General features: G+C 39.5%; 1 protein-coding gene and 1 long non-coding RNA gene across 4 annotated transcripts in view; one reads left to right on the forward strand and one right to left on the reverse strand.

Moving 5' to 3' along the window:
• WDR17 (WD repeat domain 17) overlaps nt 1-2,110 on the reverse strand; it is a 59,700-nt gene extending 57,590 nt beyond the window's left edge. The window contains exon 1 of one of the 2 annotated variants that reach the window (XM_040555887.1): nt 2,075-2,110. The gene's annotated coding sequence lies outside the window, so the exon portion shown is untranslated. Of the gene's footprint in view, nt 1-1,746; nt 2,037-2,074 lie in introns of those variants that run through there. The other variant, XM_040555888.1, reaches the window with a different exon arrangement.
• An 83-nt stretch (nt 2,111-2,193) lies between these two features.
• Nucleotides 2,194-7,262, forward strand: LOC121069524. Of its 2 annotated transcripts, XR_005819478.1 has the most exons (5): nt 2,194-2,418; nt 2,516-2,602; nt 3,548-3,653; nt 5,352-5,434; nt 7,088-7,262. It is a non-coding gene; the product is annotated as an uncharacterized LOC121069524 (long non-coding RNA). The 2 variants fall into 2 exon arrangements; XR_005819477.1 differs by having other exon boundaries at nt 2,194-2,602.
• The last annotated feature ends 8,343 nt before the right edge of the window (nt 7,263-15,605 follow it).

The following is a 15,605-nucleotide window of genomic DNA, read 5'->3' on the forward strand; positions in this document are numbered from 1 at the left end:
GAGACTGGTTTCAAGAGTCCATCAAATTGCCACACACAGCAACAAAAACAACTTCTCCAATCTGTGCCAGAACAGGATAAGGAATAAACAGTCCTAATGGATTCAGCCAGGGTATAGTTATTATAGTACTTAAATGGGGAAAAAATACCGTACAAAGCTTCCGTCTTTCTCCAATGCCCAGAGCACAGCTCAGCTGCTACCATAAATAATTGCTATCCTGAATGACACTCTATGTCACTGAAGTACCTATATCCTACTGGTGAATTCTCAGCTCTTATAACCAGTTGCTGCAATTTCAATGTTGGATTGACGCTCACATCTCTTCTTTTACTGCATATACAAAAGAAGCACAACAGCAAAATATAAGTTATGCTGTATCTTCACCAGGATTTGCGGCAGTATTGTCCACATCAATTCTGACTTAAGGACTGCACGAAGAAGAAATATTTCCCTACGCTATCTCCTATTAGTGCTGTTGGAAATAAATACTGGCCCACAGAGTTAAACAGATCACTAGACAATGAGGACTTATGTTGTTCTTCCTATGGGAAAATTTTCCTTATAGCAGAGGACTAAATTACAGTTATATCACTGTGTTTTGGGTCCTTTAAATAGCCAGAGCTGCCCAGTGACTCCCAGATTTGCTGCAATAGAGTTCACAGAATGACAATGGTTGAAACAAAGAGATGAAAGAAAATAATAGATATCTTGTGAGGGAGAGTAATTAATACATTAGCAATAAATCATCAAGTAAAACAATGCCTGCAAGATACCTTAATACTTTATTATTAGTATTACTCTGTATCACCTATGTTTCTTCTCAAATTCTTTGGATCACCACGTCCCCATATAGATTACAACAATTAGCCAAAGATGTCTATGGTCTTAACTGAAGATTTTGAACCATTCTGCTATGTAAAACACAAAAGCTAATGTAACAGACTCTACAAAGTGCTTGTTCTCTAACACAAACCTTAAATATATATCAGTAACCTATACAGCTGTGCCTTTAGTCAGGCAAGAAAGACACAGACAAAAAGTTCTTTGCAAATGGCACAACCTAAGGGAATTTCCCTTATTTTTTTGCTACCAAAGAAGTGCAAAGGTTAGCAACTTTAATCTAAAATAATGGGAATTATGGCTTGCCATGAATTACATAGGCAAAATAATACTGGAGGAACATCTGATTATTTACTGTGTGTTCATTATCAAAACTCTTGCCCTTAAACGCCCTTATGAATATCAGAAAACTGCAGAACGTAATGAGAAAAATTTTAAACAAGGTATACATAAGCAGCAAGCTCTACATTTCTAGTAGAGATTTAAACCCTAGAATGAATCAGATGCACAATGGACTCTCTACCACATGTTTTTGAAAGACTGAGTGGATGCCCATCAAAGATATTCCTGAAACAGCCAGTTTGGACGACAAAAACAAATTTTCAGCTATACGTGTTATACATCATGATGTGCTTAAGATAAGAACACTGGGCCCCTTATTGATTTTGAAATCCAGGACTGCGACCTTTACTACAGCATCCCAAGCAACCAAAGAGCTCCCTCAGCCTTCAATGTCATTCACACCTGCTGCTTTCAAGCCTTCCAAAGCAGACCAGTTCTCCGTAAAGGAACAGCCCTAAGACATCAGAGGAATTATTTAATAAGAAACAGCTTTAAATATTTACTTCTTGATTTGCAGAGCCTGCTTCAGCTGGCCTTCGTGAGTTTTGTTTGCTTAGTGCGTACCTTGCTTTTGCACTTGGAGAATTTTTTAATTCTCCGTGCTTGTTTCTGCCCCCAATCCAGCTCTGTCCCTCCCAGCTGAGGGAAGCAGGGCGAACCCCAGAGCTCTCCCTCCTTCCCTCCGGAGGCAGGGCGAGCAGCTCCAGCCTTTTTACCCCTTCCAAAGACCGCTCCCCCGCCGGTTTCCGCGATTTTAAGCGTCCGTTTCCACGCAACCACACCCGCGGAGACAACGCACGCGGCAGCGGGGCGCCCCGAACCCCAGCGCAACCCCGGGCTCCCCCCGAGAGACCCCCGGAGGCCTCCCCTGTGCCCGCGGCCCAGCCCTCACCTGCCCGCCCGCAGCCCCACCGCCAGCGCCGCCGCCGCGCAGGGGCGCCCCAGCCCCGTCGCCCCGGCAACCCGGGCGGCCCGCCCCCGCCGCGCGCCGATTGGAGCCGTTAACGGCAGGCAGCGGGGAGGGCAGGTGGTGGTTGCCCGCTGCACTGTCATGGCAGCGCTGCTGGCGGCGGCTCGGAGGGGTTGGGAGTGCCCCAGAGACCGGCAGGATCCTCGAGGGGCGCTGGCCACACAGCCCACGGGGCGTTCGGTGGAGGCTAAGGGGCTGGTTGTGCACCCAGTTCTCATTTTTCAAAACTTCCCGTTGTTAAAAACTTAAAAATTTCCGGTTAAAAGGTATTTACTCAGCCTCAGTCCGATCATAGAAAAAGTTAAGCATTTTAAGATGTCATGAATCCTGAGCCATTTAGCTGTATCTGTGACTTGTTTGTAGAGCCCACATCACACAGAATAATCCCATCAGCAATGAGTCAGGACATCTACTCTGCTGGACTTAATGCCACCCACCTGGAGCCATCAGGTACTTCTTGTGGGCTTTCAGTCTGCAGGTGTTCACTGGACAACAGTGCACATTTATAAAATCATCGAATCATTAAGGCTGGAAAAGACCTCCAAGATCATCTGGTCCAACCATCACCCTACTACCAATGTCACCCACTAAACCATGTCCCTAAGCACCTTTCCTTAAACATCTCCGGTGACAGTGACTCCACCACCTCCCTGGGCAACCCGCTCTAATGCCCGACTGCTCTTTCTGAGAAGAAACGTCTCCTATTTCTAACCTGAACCTCCCCTGGAACAACTTGAGGCCATCCTCTCTAAGTCCTGTGACTAGCTATCTGCGAGAAGAGGCCAACCCCCAGTTTCCCACACCTTCCTTTCGGGTAGTTGTAGAGAGCAACAAGGTCTCCCCTGAGCCTCCTCTTCAGACTAAACAACCCCAGCTCCCTCAGCCGCTCCTCATGGGACTTGCATTCCAGGCCTTTCACCAGCTTTGTAGCCCTATTCAGTTATGCCCCTTCCCACCTGCCTGTTTTCCTCTTCTACTTTTTCCTTCCTCCAGTTGTTTGTGCAGTTAGATGGTGACTTGCATCAGGGAACTTTATTTGTTTACCGAACAACTGCTTCTCCTTGGATTATTTTTCAGTTAGAACAGTTTCCTGATTCAACTCACTGTGTCAACAGTGCTGTTATTTATGTCAATGCAATACCAGTAGTGGGGGAATAGCCTACAAATTGGGGAACTAAAACTCCAAAGGCAGTTCTCTATTTCTTTAATTAAAACTAACTCAACATCCTGCAGTTGGAATTTATTCAGGTAGTGTTCAAATAAGAAAGAACTGTCTACTTATTCTGTTCTCTGGATAAAAAGGATCCATTGCCTGAGGAGATGGGTGCTGTCTGCTGTCCTACTATGTAATTCCTGACACTTCCAATAGATTCTTTTTTTATTTTTATTTTTTAGCAGAAGAAATTGAGTGGAAGTAGATAGAATCTCATTTTATATATGGTTTACTGGATGGAAAGCATACAGCTCCAACACATACCACCTGACAGAGAAAATTTTTGCTGTAATTTCTTCCTTCCTACAAAGTTTCTAATGCTGTGTTTTATTTTCTTCAGCTAGAAAAATAATGCAATTTTTTACTAACTGCCAAGAGTTGTGATTAATCTCAGCATACATACAGACTCCTTTATGCAAGGTGTCTCTCTCTACTGCACTACTAAGAGCAAATCCTAATTCTAACTTCTCTGTGACTTTGAGATCAAGAAATGTATCATGGTGAAACGTGCTGGCTTATTGCCATCCAATTCTGTCACACAAAATCTTATCTGGAGCATTAGTTACAGTTACCAGAGCCTTAGGTTTTTACAGAAATGCGTCTTGCTCTTTTTCCATCACTGAAAGCCAAACTGGAGTTTATTCAACTAGTTGTTCCTTTTCTTACCAGAGTTCTATAGTTTCTCCTTTACTTGCTTTATTAAATCAAGATAGAAAGCATTTATCCCAGATATGAATAAAACAATAAAACAAGTAGAAATATAACTTTTAAATGGGTCAAAAATGGAGTTTCAGTTTCTACCGTGTGGAGAATCAATGAGTATTTAAAACTTTGCTGACTTTCGTTTTATTCCTATGATGTGACTGACCTCTGGTGGGAGTCAGCAAATACAAATTTATTTTAATTTTTCGATAGGAATGTTTTATTTCCACTAGTGATCCTGTGACATCATTATCCTGCTGCCTGGCAGTGATTGCGTGCTCTTCTACCTCATCATAACTATTGAACTGCTTCTAGCAAAGGATTCCATGTAGGAATCGGGCTGCTGATGGTTTTTCTCCATTCTTGCTGAGAAGTGCTTACAGAATGGTGTCAAAAAAGAAAACACTTGAAAGAAGTTTTGTTCCTTACATTTAGTTCATGTATTTGTTTTGTTACATGCATACAGTCCCTGCTATGTCAAAAATCAGTAGCTTTTAATAATCCAGAATGAGTTCCTTGGGAGGAGCTGCCACCTTGGCAGGACTGTTGAAGCTGTCACTTGGTAGTTACAGCATTATGTTTGCCTAGAATTAATTTCTGGAAGTAGAATATTTGTCACAGAATCCAACATTTGCAAATGAGATCAGACAAAATCAGAAAGTCCCACTTGCCCATAACAACTTGTACTAGCTAGATTTTGAACATAGAGATTCTGAACGACCTAAGGAAGTGAAAAATGACAGATTCTTTAGGGCTGATGGTTACCAATATTTTCCAAAAAGCAGCATTTTTAACAACCCGGGGTGCTCACTACTCCAACCTGGCTGACGGTGAGGCCCTAGCTCCAAAATCTCGCACTGGGGTGAGATTCAGTCTGAGACTGGGGCAATTACCTGCACTTGCCTGTGGCTATCTAACCTGCTGTTGCAGCCAGTCTCTCACAGGAGTCCCCCAAGATCTTGCAGTCTCTCAGAGCACCCCAGTTTGCTAGAGGCCGGGTCTCCTCAGGCCTCTATTGTGGTGCAGGTGCCCTCAGCTGCAGGATAAACTTGGCCAGCTCATTGAGAGGAGCCTGCAGGCGGCCCAGTCTTGGGACTTGGCAGTTACAGCACGTGCCTTTATCTATTTATCTATCTTCATCCTTGCTTTTATCTAAAACCACAGCAAGAAGTCCTCATGTGAATATCTGTTTTCTGTTTGGCAGTAGAAATAATTAATAGAGTTGTCTTCTAAGAAAATCCTGTAGTGACTCAAATGACCAACATGGGGATACCTTTTCCACAGACAGGGTCTGCACAGTGTGCTGCTTTCTGCTCAGAGGCCGATTTGATGCTGCTCAGCTTGGGATTCCTGGCATCTGAAGGGAGGTAAGGTTAACTACACTATTCTCTCTCTCTCTCCTTTTTTTTTTTTTTTTTTGTTAACTCTGATAAATACCTTTTAAATAATGCCATATACTGCTTTGGTGCACCTGTTACTGGGATAACAACTAACCAGAATCTCCTGGTGCAAAACACCTCCCTTTCTGTTATATTTTTTCCTTTTTTTTTTTTCTTCAGAAACATATGTGGGATTTCTAGCCTACTGTGAAAAAATAACTTTAAAGGCATGTTGATGCTAGTTAAAACAAATATTTAAGAATCCAAAAAGCGCCAAGGCATATTTTGTTCCCTTCTCTGGGTATTATTGGTTTGGCAGGATTCCTTCAAGGCAGAAAGAGCAAAGGTTTGGAAAATGCAATTATGTGTTTCTCCTTCCTAAATAGACCAGAATAGATACTGTGCTAGAGGACTAGTGAGGACAGGGAAATGGCTAAGGCTTGTAAAGCCAAAGTACAATTATTGCAAACCAAATTAGTTCAGAATTAGGACTATAAAAATGCAGAATAAATCTGTTGCCCATCCAAAGCCCTAGCTTCATCTTCTGTGATAAAAAATGCAGCACTTATTTTGTCCAGTCTTTTTTAAATTTTAATATTCTAACTCTTTAATATTTTAAGTCACAAATAGTGGCTTTATAGCACAATCTCAGCTTTGGTTTATATGTGGGAACCATGTTGGAAGACATTATAACACAGAGGAAGTGATCCTGATGTCTATTCTGACCCCGCTAAGCCTCCCTAGCTAGTGCCCGTACTTAGCCTGAGTGGCCTCTGAATGACACGACCCCACACCCTGTTACGCTAGCTTGCAGGTAGAGTGGAGGATGTGCAGATGTTACAAGAGGATGTACAGATGGTCCTACCTGGTGTTCTGACATATATGACCTGTTCTTTGTGGACATTTCACACTCTTTAGGTGAGAAATTAGTGGTGGGAAAAAAAGATTACCTTTAGCTGAGAGATGAGTGGTTGTCTGGTGAGGAAAAGGACTCTGAAAGCGTGGTAGGTGGCAAGGTGTGCTGAACCTCTCCACAGATGGGAATTCTGTGCAGCATGCCATGGCCACCTTTAAGAGGACTGTCTGACGCTGACACATCTCAGCAGTCTTAGCATCAGAAAGGACACAGGATTCACTCATTACTCTCACATTCTAACTATTCAGGAAATAGCATTTAACCGTCTATACATGTTGAGCCACCTCTCTTACTGAGATCCAGAAAGAACCTGACCAATTGAAAACCATGTGACTTGTGAATTTTTGGGAAATTGCTCTGAAATATTAGCAATCATAAGCCATTAACCTCTGTAAGCTTTTATCAGTACTCTACAGACTTCAGAATCAGATTATTATTTTTTTTAATTATATCTCCAGGAAACAATTGAACAACCATATATACACAACACAAAGGGAAAGTGTTAGCACCTTTCTTAGGATCGTGCATTAGCTAGGGTTAACTTTTAGAAATACTGGAATACAGCTGTTAAGCTTAGTTATTGGACTGGTATGAGTATCCTCTAATGATTATCCTTGCCATCCTCCTTTAATGTTAGCTAGATTCTAGTTCCTAGATTCATTCTATTACTCTTAAAAAAGTTTGCTGAAATTGACAATTCTATCACTATTGCTTCTATCTGACAGCAATATCAGAAAGACAGCTTCTATCTGACAATTCTATCACTGGCTGCGTCTTTTCAAGTTGGTGTTCCGGAGAGGATCACCCTGTAAAACAAAATGAAGAGACCTATCAGGGCCATTCGGTTGCTGTAGTTTGGCTTTAAGATAAGTCAAGGTTGCCTCTCTCTATTAATTAAATGTGGACAGTTTCTTTCAGTTGTTTTTTGTTGTTTTGTTTGTTTATTGTTTTTTTTTTTTTTTAAATCAGAAATTTCTATCTTATCTGAGGATTTTAAAGCAGTGTTGGAAGTTAAAAATGCTGTTTTTTCACATTATAGGCCTTTTCATATTTCATAACTGTTCTGTTAAGTCTCTTGCCTGTTCCTCATATTCCTGTTATTAGGCTCTGCATCAGGACAGCATGCATCACCTATCACCTCTCAGGAGTTTTGATTCCTACCCCTCAAACACCTTGCATTTCTGCTCACCATTCCTGTGAGCAACATTTTTGCCATTTCTTTTTTTTTTTTTTCTGGGTTCCCCTGAAGGATGATAGCTATTATTTTCATCTCCATTGGAATGAATTCTTGCTCTTTGTACATACAAGTTGCATTGTAAAAGGCAGCACATGTCATTGTGTGCGCTCAGGTCATATAGCAGTCACTCCTGTTAACGTATGGGCCTGTACAACCAAGGTATACTGCTAACATTTTGCTTGAAATTGCTGTCTTAAAGTGTCTTCTGCGGAGGCCACTACAGCGTATTGCATAACTAAATATCAAGTGCAAAGTGAATGAAAAACCTAAAATGATAAATCTGAGAACTAACATTTATAACTTTCCCAGATATTACAAAATATGTAGTCAATGGACCTGTTGGTTTCAAGATATGTTGTATTTTCCCTCTTGCTTGCTTCCTTCCTCTTTGTAGCCTTTGGAGATAAAAAGAGAAAGAGAAGGGTATTAACTATCCTGTCATTCAGTCCCACTAACAACACTTCCTATTTCACAGGTAGCAATCATCTTTTCTCTCAAGTGATTTATTTCATACATTTCAAATTAAACTTGAAGCAATTATTATCATCTTACATTTGGCATGAATTAAACCCTGTGAACTGGGTTTCTTTCTTTTTTCCTAAATATCTTGGCACTAATTTGAACTAATAGATAAAGAAGTCTGAAATATTTGTGTTGACTCAGAAGCTACTGTTATGAGTTGCTTAAATTTTATAACAACAAAGCACTCAATTTGTTTAGTTTTAGATAATTGCAGAATACAGCAGTAATTTTAGTCTTTAATGATAAATATATTTTCTACTCGTTTTCAGTAACTCTTTGCAGGTAGAAAGGATGAAGAATATATTGCAAACTCTACTACAACTGTGATGAATTGGCTTAAATTTATCCTTGTTTGTGCTGCAAACTCTTATCACTTACAAGGAATTTGGGGTAACCCCAAGTTAGGTTCACAAGAAAATGAGGCCTGAGGTGCCATGAGACAGGATGAGATGCCATGAGGCAGAATGATGTGCGGTGAAGCTCGGTGAAGTGGATTGAGTCTCAGCATTGTTGTAAACGACTGGAGGGAGAGAGCAGGCCTTGTTGTGCCCTTACAGTCCATAACCACGGCTCCCCTCACAGGGCTGTGGGAGGACGTGGCTAACATATGAATAGGATGCTGTTCGTGCAAAATCAGTGTCAGGCTCAGGCTAGAAGGTTTGGCCATTATTAAAAATGCCGCAGAGGCACCTGCATGCATTTGAAATCTTGCTTGTATCGTGCATTCATGCAAAGCAGTTGCTGAGTGCTTCTTTATGTATGTTTATGAAGGCTGAACCAAAGTGTTTTAATGTCAGGAAGCAGGAAACACTGTCTCACAGGGTACCTCACCCTGTCTCAAGTAGTCAGATGTCACAGCATTGCTAAGGCCTGGATCCATCAGCTTTGAGACACAAAGACTGAAGTTACCACTTTGGCTAGAAGTCTTTTTGTCATGTTCTGACAATCCCAGTTGGATCCAGACATGGTGGATTTGATGAGTTCAGATTCACTGCCAAGGCTAAGGTTGATACATGTATGGGCTGTGGAGCTCCCTGGGGCACACAGTGGGATGGGGGTATGCAATGGTGCTGCATACAGCCACTGCAGGGTCTGTGGCACGTGTTGGGACAGACCTCACTGCTTTGTGAGAAAGAGACCAGAAGTTGCCTGGAGTCTATTTACCGTTTGTGCTAGAACTTTGTTTTTAAGATAGTCCTATGAGTTCACTGCTTGTGCACTAGATCATGAGGGAGAGCTAGAGTCTGATCTCTGCCCTTCTGGATCTGTGAAGTCATCTCTTTACTGCTCTTGCTGTGTCCTCCCATGAACTTCAGTTGTCCCCGCCTATTTTGATTCCTTGCTACTTCGTTCAGTCCCTCTTCTGTTTCTTTTATCTTTGAGTGGCCTTTCAGGGACCAAGTGCACAGCTAATTATTTTTTTCTAAACCTTTTGCCTTACTATGCTTTTTTCTGAAGTTTAAATCTACCTTATTGTAGCATCTCCTTGGCAGGAGTTCTCTTGAATTTTTTGCCTTTCTTCTCCTATCATTTTCTCTTGATTACAGGTTGAAAGCTGGCAGTGTAAGTATGGGATGATAACTCAGTCAATACCAAGGGATGTGATATCAGGTAGTGACAGTTTAATTCTTCAGTTGAAGAATTAAAAAAATGAAAACAAAAACAAAAACCCAACATCTGGAGTTCACATACTCTTCTTATGTATACTAGGATGGTATAAGTATTACCCTTCATATGCAGAGAATAGAGGATTAAAGAACAATTCCACTTCTTTCACATTTCTTTCCAAAATCTTCCCTGCTCTATATCCACCCTCCCATCACCTCAGTGTCACTCAAATCCTTCAGTTTTCATTGAATAAAATAGGATATTATATTTCTTGTCAGGTGCTTTCATGCAGGTGTAATTTCTTCATGCTTGCTTACTCATCTCTGGAGGCTAAATCAGTGTTTTTCAGGAGAGGAACATAGTGAATGTAACTGGAACTGGACTAAGATCCAGAATTCAGACCTTGTTGTTTTCAAATTGAGAAAATTCTGTAATCTACATTAAATAAAATGTACAGTAACTATTTTTATAGAAGCAATACACCAAAAAAACTTGCCTTTTAGAGAACTTTACAGTACTGAGATAATGGGATAATGAATTCTAGCTGTCATTATATCAAACAAAAGTTTTGCTGTTGTTTTCAGTGGGAGCAAGATTTCACTTGGAGGTAATTGAAACAGACATGAATATCAAGGTCAAGTTTTGAAGATGCTGTGACTTCACAGTTTACTGAAACCTCAAACGTACTGCTAGGCAAGTACGACAGAACTACTGTAGTAGATAAATGCATTGTACCATTTCAATTTAAGGTGTTGGAAACTACATTTTTGAGCTCTAGTTAACTCTACTTTCAAGAGCTGTCACAGTGGCTCAGATTTATATTAATCTAGACTAATGTGTCTGGTTGTATCACTGTTTTGATCTATCATGTAATTTTTTCTATCTTAACCAAAGCAGAGGAAGGAAAAGGCAAAATTTGTTCAAAATTTGTCTGACACAAGCTAGTTAGAGTATTCATTTGTTTAATTTTTTACCTTTTTAAAGTTTTCATTTATGTATAAGCATATCCTAAGTTGGTGTATGGCAAACCTAGTGGAATTGCTACTAGGTTGATATTGTGCTTTATATAGATATATTAATTTCATTTGTATATCATTGTAAGTTCTTGTTTTTTGTAGGTGCAGTACTAAATTACTGAAGAGTGTAATTCTAATTTAAGTAAATAGCAAGAGAGAAATAAATGATGACTGTTCAGATTGACATGCTCATTATCAACGTAAAATCTGTTAACTTCCCACTAGCTCTCATAAAAGGTCTGAAACCCTTAAAAGCATAGGAAGCATACCTTCCTTCTTTTACGCAAAATTTTGCAAGAGAAGAAAGGATGCATCTGCTTTTAGACTTCCTTGGTGTTAGAGTGGAATGTAGCTTTCATCTGCAAATCGTTATTTAAATGTGGAAACAAAAATCAGTTGACCATAGATATTATGTATTCTGTCTCTGCCTAATCATATCTACAAACTCAGTCTTATTCATTGATATAAGTGCAAGTGACAGTTCATTTATTATTGGGGTAGGCAGAGTTTTGAAAATATTTGTTTGAGGCACAAATTATAATTAATTGGTATTATATATTGATTAGTTGATGGGCTTAATATTACACTAAGAATGTGAATTTCTTTCAGTCTGCATGTGATTGCTCATGAAGCATGAGTTTTCATTTTACTCCTTTTCAGCTGCTTATTTCTGTTCCATTTTGTGACTTCAGAAGCTATATGTATTTCTGTTTGGAGTAATCTTTTCTAAGACTTATTGTAAAATTAGTTTGCTAGCAAGAAGACCCAAATTAAAAAATGAAACATAATCTGAATTTATCTTGATGCCTTGAAAAAACAAACCTGAGAAAGATTCAAAATATATAGCTAGCTTTAACACAAAATGGGAGGTGAAAGGGAAAGACTTGCACTGGTTTATTATTAACTTGCTCTCTTAACCTGAATAGCAAGAAATAATCTTTGTCCCTCTTTCCTGTGGGAAGCGTGCAGATATTCATACTGGTCTAATCCATTTTGGAAACAAATGGAAGCAAAACAGTTGAATACTTTCAGTATATGTGCACAGTTAAGTGACACTTAGACACTTAACAGTGAGTTTTAGAGCTTGTTATCTTTGAAAGTACATATTTCCATAGTCTATTAAAATTATCAATATGTTAATTTCTAATAATAACTACACTAGAAATTCTACTAGCCTCTGATGTTGGTATGTATACATGTTTCAGAGTCAGTGGTTGATAATGTACAGCTATTGTAGATAAAAACTCTTTGCTGGCATTAAGAATTTGTCTAGGGGCCAGAAAGCTGTTCAATTTATTCTCTGCTAGGGCTTTCATGCTGTCTTCTGTCAATGGATTAATAGAAGAAATAATCATGGGCAGTGAATTCTCATCAGATGCCTTCCAACTAGATGCCCTATTTTATAAAATGTAAGTTTTTAACATGTTCAACATTGTCAAAAGCAAGCTTTTCTTTTTGATGAAAAACATGAAATTGAACATCTCTGACAGGAAAATAACCCCTTAAAATAAACCAGTTTCCTGTGGAAACACTGTCTCATTTTTCCAGTAGTGGAATTTTTGTTGTAAAATCTTGATAGTTTACTTGGAATGTTTAAAGAAAAATACCTATCTGTAGCTGCTATTTAGTGTGTGTGTATATATATAGATAGATTTAATTTTGTATTAGTTAATATCAAATATTTTGGAGGGAGCTGATGAGTTTTTGGACTTGTAATTCTAGTTAACAATTTAACCTCCTGGAGAATGCTAATTCTTCATATTACCTACCATCTTAAATATGTGAGTGTAACAATCTACTTTTATGTGCAATTAGAAAACATACGTGTTTCAGATGAAGGGTGACAGTCGAGTTTTCTGTAGCCCAGAGTATTGAGTTTGCTTGGCACACTGTAAACATATTCCTAATTCTTGCAACTGACATTCTAACAGCTCTGAAGATGTGTTTTGTATTCTGTGTCTGTGTCTTGCTCAGATTTTTTGAACATTTTAAAAAAACATGGTGTTCTGCCTTCATTCCAGAATTCGTAAGCAAAAAAAAAATATGTGTTTGTGCAAATACAGAATGTGAAAGGTAATAATTGCTTTTTTTTTTTTTTATCAGTTGCTGAAAACTTATATAATGCAACATTGTTAATAAGACAAAAACATTTTTTGGTCTGCTATACTTGTTAAATAATTACATATATCTGCTTGACTTGCCTAAACAAGAGTAATATATTCTTCAAAAAAATAACTAATTTTACTTTTCATAATGTTGAACATTCATAATCCAGTTCCAGTGGATACTCCATTACTTTCAACACAGTCCTAATCCAATACTCTGTACCATATGATTTACCAAATCTGAAATCATTATAATGTCCCCTTTGCTGTGTAACTGAAGCTTAAGACAATGATATCCAAACCAAATCATAGATAAGGATATTTTTAGATTCTTTGCTCTTCATTATATGACCCTTTCCTTTCCTTTCCTTTCCTTTCCTTTCCTTTCCTTTCCTTTCCTTTCCTTTCCTTTCCTTTCCTTTCCTTTCCTTTCCTTTCCTTTCCTTTCCTTTCCTTTCCTTTCCTTTCCTTTCCTTTCCTTTCCTTTCCTTTCCTTTCCCTTCCCTTCCCTTCCCTTCCCCCCCCCCCCCTTTTTTTTTTTCTTTCCTTCCTTAATCCTTGGTACATTTACTTGTAGCTCTAGAAAAGATAAGCCAAGTGAGTTTTCCTCTCTAACCGCAAATCTTGCAGCTTTCAGAACGCTCTTCTCCAGTAACAGGCTCAAAGCTTTTGCCTTCCTGCTGGGACCCCATCTCCCAGCCTTACACACTGCTTGTTGAGGCTGACTGCTTCACTCAGCACTACTGAGAAATGTAGCATCAGCAGGGTTAGTTTTGAGGATGTAGAAATGCTTTTTTTTTTTTTTTTTTTTTTTCAGGATTATTTGACTTGGGAATCTTAAAGATCGGCATAAAAGATACTGACTTTGAATTGATGTTCTCAGAGGAATCAGTGCACTGTCAAGAAATGCGGGCTCATTTTGCACTTATTTATTTATTTTTTTTTCTTTTTTTTTTGGTCAATGGTAGTTGGTCCTGTAAAAACATGTAAGAGTTATGGTATTTCTGGCTGCATGATCACCTCCATACTCCATTCAGGCTTGTTTATTTGTTGCACCACATGCAGGCAATTTATATTTGAATTGCAGCATATGCCAGTGACGTACTGCATTTGGCACAGCTGAATAAGGTGAGTTGACTGTTGGCGAGTGGGGAAGATTTCTTTAAAGCTTTCTTTACAATCTTCTAATGCTCTGTAGCATAAAAATAGATAGTAACACAATTTATCTGAGCAGATATTTCCAGCCTGTACGAAAACAGCAGGGTTAAAGCCTGGTGAAGCATTTCCTCATTATGAAAGTTAGCACATGGGAGTTTCTTTTATGCTGTGACTGCTGTATGAAGCTGAGGTCAAAACCAGTCCCTGTAAACATGGGAGCATTGCAAATGCTCCTACCTGCTATCTGCCGGCTGGTCACTAGGATTTTGAGACTCCTCCGTTTGTTGAGTGAACTCAGAGGACTGACTGGGGTTCTCTGAACTTAAACACTGCTTATTTTGGTGTCCTGTAGAGCAGCAGGGAAGTGTGGATAATAGGTTTGTGGCAAGGTCCCGTTTTACAGCAAGAGCTAGCAATAAACAAATAAATAAATAGATGTGTGGCTCTTTGAAGCCACTCATTCCAGATACAAAAGAAAAGAAAACAAAAACCAACCAACCAAGCAAAAACACAACAGACCCCAGACTATATTTTCTCTGCAGCAGCTGACTTCACACCTAAAGCCCTAATACAGGAACACCCACGTCCTGCCAGCCCTGGTGCTCTCAAGCCGCCTGGCTCCAGGAGCTGCAGCGCCCGGCCGTGCGGGAGCGCGTCCAGCAGAGGGCAATGCGCTTTTGCAAACTGGTAGGAGCCTTCTGCTCCGGACTCGGAAGGATGCTCTTGGTTTAGATTTGTAAACCTTTTTATAAACCGTTTCCCATTCCTTCATCTCTCCCTTTAGTTGTAAATTCGCTGAGAATTCGTGAGAAGTGGAGCACAATTTCTAACTAGGGAGCATTTAAAAACAATGGAACAAAATGAAAATGAGAACATTATCTAGAATAATTTTGTCTCTTACCATCCTGCTTTTTCTTTACGACATTTATTTCTGCCTTCCCCTTTCCTGTAGCCTATGGTAGTCACTTCTGTTCTATTAAAAAATCACAATGACTTCATCATCTGTTTTTAAAGTGAATGGAAATGCTTTTTCTTTGAGGAGAAGAGTGAAGTCAGGCTGATAATGTTTTTCCCAGCAGGACGTGCTGAATGTGGGTGCATCTGCCTGCCTGCCTGCAGATGGAGGACTGGAGGATAAGATAAGGTCTGACAGGGAGCACGTCATGGGGGAGGACACAGAAGACAACACAGTTCCTAATCATAGGAATTTCTTGAAGTCAAAATTGTCTATCTTGATTCAAGTCACTAATTCCGTCACAAAATTAGCCGTTTTTTTTTCTGATTGGTTAGAGTTGGTTTGGTTCATGGAGGAGTGCAGTTTGTATTGAAGCCAGCATGTATCAAGCTGGTGATAGGTAACTAAGGACAATATAAAGCAAGGACCAGAAAAACACGTGATGTAGGAGCCCTGTGTTGGCTCAACTTGTTTTATGGACCTGCATCTGGAAAGAAAGAATTTCTCTCTCAGCATCTTTGAAAATAAAAGAGGTTGTGTTAATTCTTTTTAAATAGCCTTTCTGATGTTGATTGCAATGGGTTAGATTAACATTCAAGGGGCTTATAGTAATACACTAAGAGAATTGGCTCATACCCTTTC

Source organism: Cygnus olor, chromosome 4 (genome assembly GCF_009769625.2).
Source record: "Cygnus olor isolate bCygOlo1 chromosome 4, bCygOlo1.pri.v2, whole genome shotgun sequence".
Classification (NCBI taxonomy): Eukaryota; Metazoa; Chordata; class Aves; order Anseriformes; family Anatidae; genus Cygnus; species Cygnus olor.